Here is a 10,430-nt window from a genome sequence, read left to right on the forward strand (position 1 = left end):
CATCCTGATCCCTTAGCTCCTCCGAACAGAGCATGCTTCTTGCCTTGTGAGTGAACTGAGAGAATGGTCTCTTCAAATTAAGCATGAGCTAGTAACGACAACAACAAAACCCTCAGGTTCATTCTGTATTCAAGGTGGGCTACTGCAGAACAATTTGTTTCACAACCAAAAGTTGACAGAACAAATCCACAACATTTCTGTGTACATGTTTACATGTGCAGCGATTGGCATCCGCGGTGGGTCGGAAGGTGTGCCTGAAGTCCCTTATGCTTTTTGTAACATTTTCAAATTCATTGCTGTCTTCCAGATGACAGGAAATTCAGGTCTGCCTTCCTCTTGGGAGATCTTTATTCACAGACAAGTCAAAAACCCTTGACAAAAGGCAACCAAGGGAACTTGTTGACCTTTTAGCTGTCTGGCTAACATCAGTGCAAGTATTGTTCCCTGATAAAACAAGAAATTCAATTTAAGGGGAAATTTAGAAGGCATTTGAGGCACTCTCATTTTATTTTGCCTCTTGGGCTGTCTTTCAAACTGAGAACAAATGTAAATAAACAAGAGCTGTGCTCTTATTTCATAGATTCAATAACAAATATCTGGTCTCACAGCTGGTTGTAAATGAGACATTGTCAGGCTCCTTATTTATCTCTCCCTTCAGCTATTTGTTTAATTTTTTTTCTCACCCATTCTCATACACATACACATACACACACACACACACACACACACACACAATTTTTAAGAAATTAAAGCCTCACTTTTTGGCTTGATCATTTGTTTTCTTTTTCCCATATCATTTGTTAAATATTTGAAAAGCTGTATTCTTTTATAAATAGAAAAAAGAACAAATTATATTACAATGCACTCTCAAATATTAATTCCTGTGTGATGTATCCAAAGTGGAGATATTCAAACAAAGAGCTTGATCATCTTCTGATTCCATAGTGGTTTATTTAGTTTATAATAATTTTTAACAGGCATTATATAATTTTTTTCTATTTGAGTCAGTGAAACATTCATTCATCAACCAACTATTGTCAGGCACTGTGCTAGGAGTATAAAGTCAAATAGACAAAAGTGTTGCCTTCCGAAAGAGAGAGCCTTTTGCAGGTGGGTCAGGGCAGGAGGAGGTGGTGAGAGGAAAAGCGTGGGGTGAGGGGGGGAGGCAGAGGCAGCAGGGAAAGCGCAGGGAGGGGGGCATGGGAGAGGTGGCGGTGGTGGGACAAAAGCCTGTCAGAAGCCCTGTTCTTGCAGGAATCTTCCTGCAAAGGGCCCCTACTCTAAAATAATAAAAGCATAATATGCTAATTAGACCAGACATCCTTCTGGAAGTCCTTCCAGATGATTTTTCAGACAAATCCAGGGATGCGAGGGAAGCCCGGGTCCTGGGTGCCTGCTTGCAGCTAGAGGCAAGTCCAGGTCCCAGGTGACAGAGGGAAGCCAGTGCTAGCAGCCGGGAGAAGGAATGCCTACTCTTGCATGAATTTCATGCATCAGGCCTCTACATGCAGTAAGCACGACATGCCCTATGGCATGGCCAGAAAAAAAGGCCAGACATCTCATGGTAATAGAGCAAAGCCTCAGACCTGCTCTGGAAACTTTACCAAGAGGGTTGATAAAGTTTCCAATATGTATTGGGAGCTTCCAATATGTATTTTTTCTTGACCCAGTAAGAAATATTTTACATCACAATTTAGTGCACTCACATGCATGTGCTTGTACACACACACACACACACACACACACTCACACTCACACACTCACACCCCTTACTTGCTCAGTAGAGTTTTGAGTCTGATGATAGAGATAAAGTCCATGGAACAGAGTGAAGCTCTCCTATATAATAAAAGGCAAATATGCAAATTGTCCCCTTCACTAGGAGTTTGACCAGGGGGCAGGGCCACCGAGACAATGGGCAGTAGTCCCTCCCCCTGCCAGCCAACCTCCCATGGCAACTTCCCACAGCCAGCCCGGCCCAATTGTCCCTGATTGGGGCAGGCCAGCCAGACCCCACCTCTGCACAAATTCATGCATCAGGCCTCTATTGTAGTATAAACACTGTAGTGCCTACTACTTGTGAAACTTTATATGCCCATTTAGAAGTAAACCATGATGCTCAGATGGGAGATGCTTCAACAATAGTGTGAAAGGAGTAGAACATTACTCTCTAGCTCTCTATTACTTCTACCCATAGATTAAAAGGAAGAGGAGTAATCTGAAACGCATACTCTCTCTGTCTCTTTTTTTGCCTCTACCTTTTCTCATCCTATATAATAAAGAAGTAATGTGCAAATTGACTGTCACTCCAACACACAAGATGGCCATCCCATGTGGTCAAAGATGGCTGCCCCCAGTGGACACAAGATGGCTGCCATAAGATGGCCAGCAGAGAAGGACAGTTGGGAGCAACTAGGCCTGCAAGGAAGGACAGTTGAAGGGAACCCAGGCCTGCAGGGGACGGCAGTTATGGGGGACCAGGACTGTAGGGGAGGGCAGTTGGAAGGGACCATGCCTGAAGGGGAGGACAGTTGGGGGTGGCCAGGCCTGCAGGGGAGGGCAGGTGTGGGTGGCCAGGCCTGCAGGGGAGGGCAGTTGCGGGTGACCAGACCATCAGGGGAGGGCAGTTGGAGGGAACCAGGCCTGCAGGGGAGGGTAGTTAGGGGCAATCAGGCTGGCAAAGGAGCAGTTAGGCATTGATCAGGCTGGCAGGGGAGTGGTTAGTAAGTGATCAGGCTGGCAGGCAGAAATGGTTACGGGCAATCAGACAGACAGGTAGGCGAACAGTTGGAAGCCAGCAATCTGGTCGTCCCCAGTGGTATCATGCCTAAACAGGCAGTCAGACATCCCTCAAGGAGGGGTCCCAGACTAGAGAGGGTGCAAGCTGGGCTGAGGGATACACACACACACACACACACACACACACACACACACTCCATGCACGAATTTCATACACCGGCCTCTAGTATATTATTGATATATGTGTGTTTATATGTATGTATGTATGTGACATAACTATATTTTCTCTTTACAATAAGGCTCACAGCTGAAGTCAAACCTTCCATTGTATATAATCCATTAATGAATTATCCTGTTGAATGTATCTATTGCAGTAGTCTTAGCTACCAACCCTAACAGGTCTAACACTATGTGAGACATACTTACTCTGTGCTCTCATAATAACTTGCGTATTTCTTTCCCACTGCCCTCATCACAGTGGTAGCAAAGATTGCAGCAAAACTAGGTACTTGTGAGGGTAACAAAGAGTAGGAATTATGTCTCATCTTTGTATCTCCTAAATGAATATAACTCAGAACCTAGGATATAGCTATTTCTCAATAAAGGTTTATTGAATGGATGAAGGGATAGATAGATAGATAGATAGATAGATAACATCAAAAAACCCTTTTGATGTTTTTACCTCAACCAAGCTAAAAATCATATGACAGTTTCTCATTGGGAAGAAATCTGCCTTTGAGGGAAATTATTTTCCTTAGTTTTAATTGTGTGGACTTCTTTGTGATTATTCTATACTTGTAGAGTTGGACAGACAGAACTACAGATGCATATTCATTTGTTTAATAAATATAATTACTTCCACTATACATACGCTTATCCCTGTGCTAGTAAAATACCTGCCTTGAGCCATCAGCATCTATTATACTTGAAATGGATCAAAAAATTAGTCATGTGCAATCCATATGCAAGGTCCATATATAAGCAGTTTGTAGAACACACTGCTTAATCCACCCTATACTTTGATCATCACCCAAATCACCATGCACAGCAGAAGTGTTCTCACTAATCCTGTCCATAGACAAGTCAACTTTTGCTTGAAGAAGTCAGTTTTGGGGACCAGATGTGGCAGGGGCCAGATATGGCAGGGATCTCCTTTTTCGCATCCAGCACAGAAAGAGAGATTAACACACCTGTTCTAAGTGGAGGTGACCAGGGATTGAGAAATAATAGAAAGAAAAATAGAAAGATGCAGAGATAGTTTTAAAACTGGGAGCCAAGTGGAACGCTGACACTCTGTTGGAGGGACAGGACCCTGAGCTCATGCAGCACATTTATTTTATACCCCCAAATATCAGGGGGTATAAAAATATCATCAAAACTTAGGATCAAAGGAGCTTATTTGCATTCTTGAGTGCTTGACTGTATTTACATATCTAGACCCACTACCTCTGACACCTGGGCTGATATGAAGGCCAAGCTGATAACACTTTCCACCTTCTTGGGGAATGTGTATCAGAGACGTGGCTCTGCCAGTCGCCTCAGACTCAGCTGACAACAATTTAAAGAAATGCCCATGTGCCTTCCCAGGGGGCCCTCTACAGTCAGTATCACAATGGGATTCAATTTTAAGGATATTTCCCCTCACCTTCTTCCGTAAGCTTTTAAACATGGCCCCGCCTCACACAATTATAATATTTTCATTTCAAATAAGATTATATAGTTTTTAAAAGGCAGTCATATACATAATATCAATGAATTGTTATTCTCATAGCAATTCTGTGTGGTTAGAGGCACTCTGCAAGATGGTTCTTGTCCTCCTCTTGTCTTTCCGGTCTTTAATCGCAATCATACATTTTGGTGAAGTACAGCTTTGTTCCTTGTATTGTTCCAGGCGGGTTAGTACTAGTAGATTTCTGGGTAAGCTTCATGTTGGCCAGCTTCTGACATCAGCAAGAACTTATTCCTGACAGCATTCTATAAATTATAAAGTTATTAATTAAATTTTTCTTACCATCCATATGACCCTGATTCTATTTTGGAACCTAGCCAATTTGTATTGGTCACCTCTACTCTAAAGAGCTACAATATGTTCAGGCTTTTATTTTTCTAGGAAAACCTACTAAAGGAAAGGAATATTTGTAGAGTTAGTCAGGGCATATATTTTATGGAGTATTTAGTTATGGAGCAAGAGATTAAGAGGTTTGTATAAAAGGGCCCCCTCAGAGGAAGCACAGGGGCACAGTGGAAGAAAGGACTAAAACATAGGCCTGTCAAACTCCACTGAGCCATCAAGGGGACTGGTGAAATGCTGGTGAATAGAGCTCTTTCTTCCTATAATATTGCCCTGATATTGACCCCATCCTGACTGTAGCTTAATGTAGTCTATACCTACCAATTCTAGGGGGAAATTTCACCACTTTTGAACTGTGAGTCAACTTTAGCTAAAACTTTTGATATAGTGATTTTGAATTGATTAAAATAGACAGTGTCTTGAAGATGTCATGCGTTCAACAGATTGAGAGATGAGCACTTGAAGGTGATGCTGGGCTTTCATAGCCTGTGTGGAGACTAATTTGTAGACATGCTCTCAGCATGTAAGGATCAAGGTTAGCAATCTGCTTCAAACTCAGTTTACTGCCTTGTAGCTACAAGTGGGAACTGCCCTTTCAGATCAGGGTGGCTGGTTAGTACCCTAGAAAATAATGAAAGATGTGGTCATAGAGCTGATTGTAAAAGATCAGATGTCCTTTTAAAACTGTTTGTTTCTCTGGCTTTACAGCCTTTTGAAAACTGCATTTTGTAGACATAGTAGGGAAAGAAATAAAAGTTTCTTATTTGATCAGCTGCTCTAGATTTCTCTAAAAGTTGGCTCTGTTGACATTAGACCTCACTCCTACGGTGAAGGAGCCATACTGTCTTCCCGATGCCCTCGGGAGCCTCATGCAGACAAAACCCTGGCCACACTCTCAATACAAACACTCGACCCAGCCCACTGCACTGCCTGTTGGCAATGGGGCTTGCACGTTTGTGTAAGACCCTGAGATGGATTTCCCATAAAGCAAATGAAGACCAAGCTTTAGTACCTCAAGGCCCTGGACTTAATGTTTTATGTATAGTTCTAAAGCATTTTGTGTGGGGGTTTTTTGTTTGTTTGTTTGTTTGTTTGTTTGTTTTTAAAAAAGAAAAAAAAAAAAGGCCCCAGAATTGTGTAAACTTCAGGTTCCACAAAACCTGGGTCCTCCTGTGGCAAGAACAAAGTCACTGGGCAAAGGGTAGATACTCTCAGGGCCAATAAAGCCTTAGAGCCCATCATTGATGTTCACCTTTCAGAGAGATGTATTTATAGGAGGCTGAAAGAGAGACTGGTACTTAAAGTTTCTGCCACATTTGTGATTCTCTGGCCTGAAGAGCCATCCCATTGATCCTTCTCAAAGGCGGGTCAAGCCCCATCCAGAAAACCCTTCTGGGAGAGGACAGCTAAAGGAATTATAGTCATAGGGATGATAGGTATTTCTCACCTTCGCATGTGAGACCCCAAAAGATATACTGTTCCCATTATCCCTACCCTTTCATTTGCTAATCTCATGGGAAGTACAAAATGAATACTCAGATTGGCTACTAAGAGTCTAAGTGATTTAAGAAAGCTGACTTTCAGGCAGGGGCAGGTGGGGGGGACAGGGGATGTCTTCAAAGGTAGTATCATTTAACTTCTTTTATTTTAGTTGTGAAGGGCCAATGTATTCAGGGTTTTTTGTTTTTGTTTTAGAGAAAGCCAATTATCAATAGTAGCTTATTAAATTTGAAAATAGCAAAATCACCTGCAGATTTTTAAAAATGCCCATCTTCAGATAGACAAAATAGGCAAATAGTGCTTTGGTTTTCAAAGAAGAGTGGTTGGCTCTTAATTAAAAGTCTGTGGAGCCCAGGGAGATTTTCACATTATTTCAAACACCCTGTGCGTGAAATGTGCAGTTCACTTTTGAAATATGCCTCTGTCACAGCTGCCCTCCGATGAGGCTTGGGTTCCAATCTGTGCCTCCCCAGCAGTCTGTGCCACCATGGCTGCCAGGTGGCATCAGCCTCCTACAGCGTCCTCCTCCTGTCTGCCATGAGGGAATAGAGCCGCATCGCCCTGGGACGCTCCCACCGGTGGCTCAGAAGAAATCTGTCTGCAGAGACGAGATGGCAGGCGTACTTGGAAATGTGAATTATTGCTGTCATCAGCACATCGCTTCCCCCTGGTATTGAACCTTTGACATTGACACAGTTTGCTTACGTGTAGTGACAATATTTGTCATTCACCTTGGGCTTGTGGAAACCTATCCATAGCCAGTTGTTTGTGGCTTTGTAGGAAGTGAAAGATCGTTCTTTGTAAACTTAATGAAAATGAAATTAGCAAACTGATACCTAAGTAGGTTGCCTTAAAAATATTTGCAATTACCAATTTATTATTTGTTTTAAGAAAACGCTGTCAGAAATAACTATTTTACCTGAACAGAGGCTAAAATCAAAACAAAACATAGCAAGCATCTGTGCTGCTTCAAAGAAAAGTAAAGAATCTTTGGTTCAATGCTAAGCACACCCCTAAAGAAGAAAGAATGGGAAGGGGAAGGGAAGTGCTGAGGGCATCTGTAAACTTGGGCCTGCGCCTTCTGTACTCCAGAGACAGTTGTGGCAATCGTGCTGATGACAGAGAGTTTATGGATGTAGGTCATTTGTGCTGATTTAGCTCTGGTATATATAGCTGTGGGTGCAAATCGGTGACTGCGAAATCAGCCACTTGCAAGAAAACATGTTTCACCTTCCAAAGGTCCTCAAAGGTTTTCCACCAACTTTTCACTATTAACTAAGACTCATTGGACTTTTTTCTTCTTAGACCATTAGGAAGACATTGTAGAGATCCTTGAACAATTTATATTCCACCACAGTATGATGTTAAAGAAAATATTCTTAATCACTTTAAAAATTATTTCTTAAGTAACTGACTTGCTTTTATTTTAGGGTAAGAATTTATAAAGCAGACTAAAATAAGCATGACTTGAAATCAATTTGCTCTCTACCCACAATCTGCAGCCATTAGGGAAATGCTAACAAAAATAGTCCTTTGGAAGAAGTTTTAAATAACCATAACATAAAGTCAGTTTTCTACCATTGGTTCTGCATCAACTCGTCCAAAACAGCATGATTTTATTTTTCTTAAAATTTAATTTATTTAACCTGAAATTTTTACATGGTAGAGAAGAAAATTTAACATAGTACAGGATAACATAGAATAATTAATTTAAATTTCCAAGGCTATGCTTTGTTTTCATTTTCAGATCTCTGACCTAACAATCTTCAACATAGACAGTAGATTTAACACATATAATTGACTAGTGGCCCGGTGCATGGATTCATGCACATTGAAAGAACATTAAAGAAAGATTCGTGCAGTAGTGATGTTACTGCAAAAAATTACATGTCAAAATAATATATATAATATAGTATTATAAAATTAAAACATGGATGCAATTGGCACCAGCAAGAACTTTGTATGTATTGTGTATTTGCAAATCAACGTTTATTTTTAATTTGCCAGTGTGTGCATATGCACGGGCTGGGGTGTCAGTCTGACAGTCAGATGGATGGACAGTCAGTCACTTAGCCTTTTATATATATAGATTTTTCTCTCCAAGCCTTGGAAGGGAAGAAGACATGAAAAAGTTAAGAAGTCAGGCACTCCCAGGGTCATGAGACTATATTTCAGCTCTGTGTCCCAGGCTGCCTTACCTGCCTCACCCTAGCCCGGGCTCTATTGTTCTCAGCTACACAGTAGTACCATGTTTCCCTGAAAATAAGACATACTCCGAAAATAAGACCTACTTACAGGTTTCCTTCTGAGTGAAATATAAGGCATCCCCCTGAAAATAAGGCTCCCCCTAGGCTAAACATGAGAGATTTGGTCCACTGATTCTGAAAGAAATGGAGTCACAAGAAATTCACCAGGAAATTCAGGAATTGGATTGTTATGATGATGTTCCAGAAGATGATGACATGATTATCATTGAATGAATGAGTAAATTCTTGATACTGTAAGATTCACAGTTTGTCTGGTTTGTGTTGACAACTACCATACTACCGTACCGTATACAGGTAATAAATTTCCTTTATTTTCATTTAACAATAAATGTGTACCGTATTCTTCTTCATGGAAAAGTAAGACATCCCCTGAAAACAAGACTTAGCACATCTTTGAGAGCAAAAATTGATATAAGACACTGTCTTATTTTGGGGGAAACAGGGTAACTGCCAACGTGCTAAATGTTCATTCAAACAGCTGTTACTTTGTCCAACCACAAGTGTTTGGTCCTAACTCTCCATCCAGGTGAAAGTTAATGACAATCCAAAGCCCTCCTTTCAAATTCTAATCCCAAACTAAAAATTAAATAAGTAATTTCTATTTTAAATGAACAGGAAACTCATGCCATCTTACTAAGACAGTTTTCTTATCTTTGTGTGAAAAATACCTCAGGTGGCCATTATTGTATGATCCTGTTTTCCTAATAACTTGGAGAAATAGATTCTTTACGTAAAAAAAACTGAAACGTTGACCACAAGATTATCACTTTTTCCATCCCTGATTATGAGTGAAGCAATATAATGCCATGGTTTTTAAAGCCTTCTACATCCTTACAGATTTTTTCCATTGACCCATATTCATGCCTTAGTTTTTTTTAATGCTGAAACATACTTTCTAGACTTGTCGCCACCACTGAATTACCTCAGAGAAGTGACAATTGTCCTGTACTTTGTGTTACCTGAATAGTGATGAGTTAGAAAAAGATAAATATTTTTTTTGCTGTAACAATATGTTAAAGAATAATATTGAGAGCATGTAGAAAATATGACAATCAGAAACTATTGTTTGATTTTAGTAACACATATCAAATTATGGCTTGAAAGTTTATTGGTAATACATTGTAAAATCCTACAATAAAAGGGACCTCTAGCAATTGCTTAAATAGTAGCTCATCATTGCTTTCCTACCAAAACATAAGGCCCAGTCAGAGACACCAACATGAAGTAGGATTTCTCTATGTTGGGTGTTCATTAGTAAACGATTCTGTGGGGAGAAGTGTTTGAGAGTTTGCTTCTGGAACTTTTCAAAAAAGGCTAATAGGGGGAGGAATGAACTATTTTCCCACAAGAAGAACTTAACTTGGACTTCAGTAGACTGGGCCTGACAGCCTCACACAAGAGCTTGGGAAGCCAGGCTACCGCTAGTTGCTAAGATATCCGAGTCTCCATCACCTGTCCTTTTCTGCAGAATCCACCTGGGTAAGCTTCCCTTTCACCACATTATATCCTCCTTACATGTTTAGTGAATGCTGACAAAATACCCACTCATAGCATTCATTCTGCATTGAATGAGTTGAGTGGTTGCAGGCTTAAAGAAATTTTCACAGTTACAGCTAGAAGCCCAGGCTGGGGGAGGGGGGGAGGAGGGGAGGCCTCAGTGTGCCCGCCGGGTTGTCTGAATGCTGCTCGCACCTCCCAGGCTACAGGGAGGCCTGTTGGAACACGGTCTCCATCCCAGACCCCGCTGTCCCCTCAGCTAGAAGCTTCTGGAGGCTCCCCCAACAAAAGCCCCGGCTCTCTGGAGACCCAGGGGGAGTCCTAAACTTCCAGAGCATTACCAGTGAGACAGATGGACT

This window comes from Pipistrellus kuhlii, unplaced genomic scaffold (genome assembly GCF_014108245.1).
Source record: "Pipistrellus kuhlii isolate mPipKuh1 unplaced genomic scaffold, mPipKuh1.p scaffold_m20_p_4, whole genome shotgun sequence".
NCBI lineage: Eukaryota > Metazoa > Chordata > Mammalia > Chiroptera > Vespertilionidae > Pipistrellus > Pipistrellus kuhlii.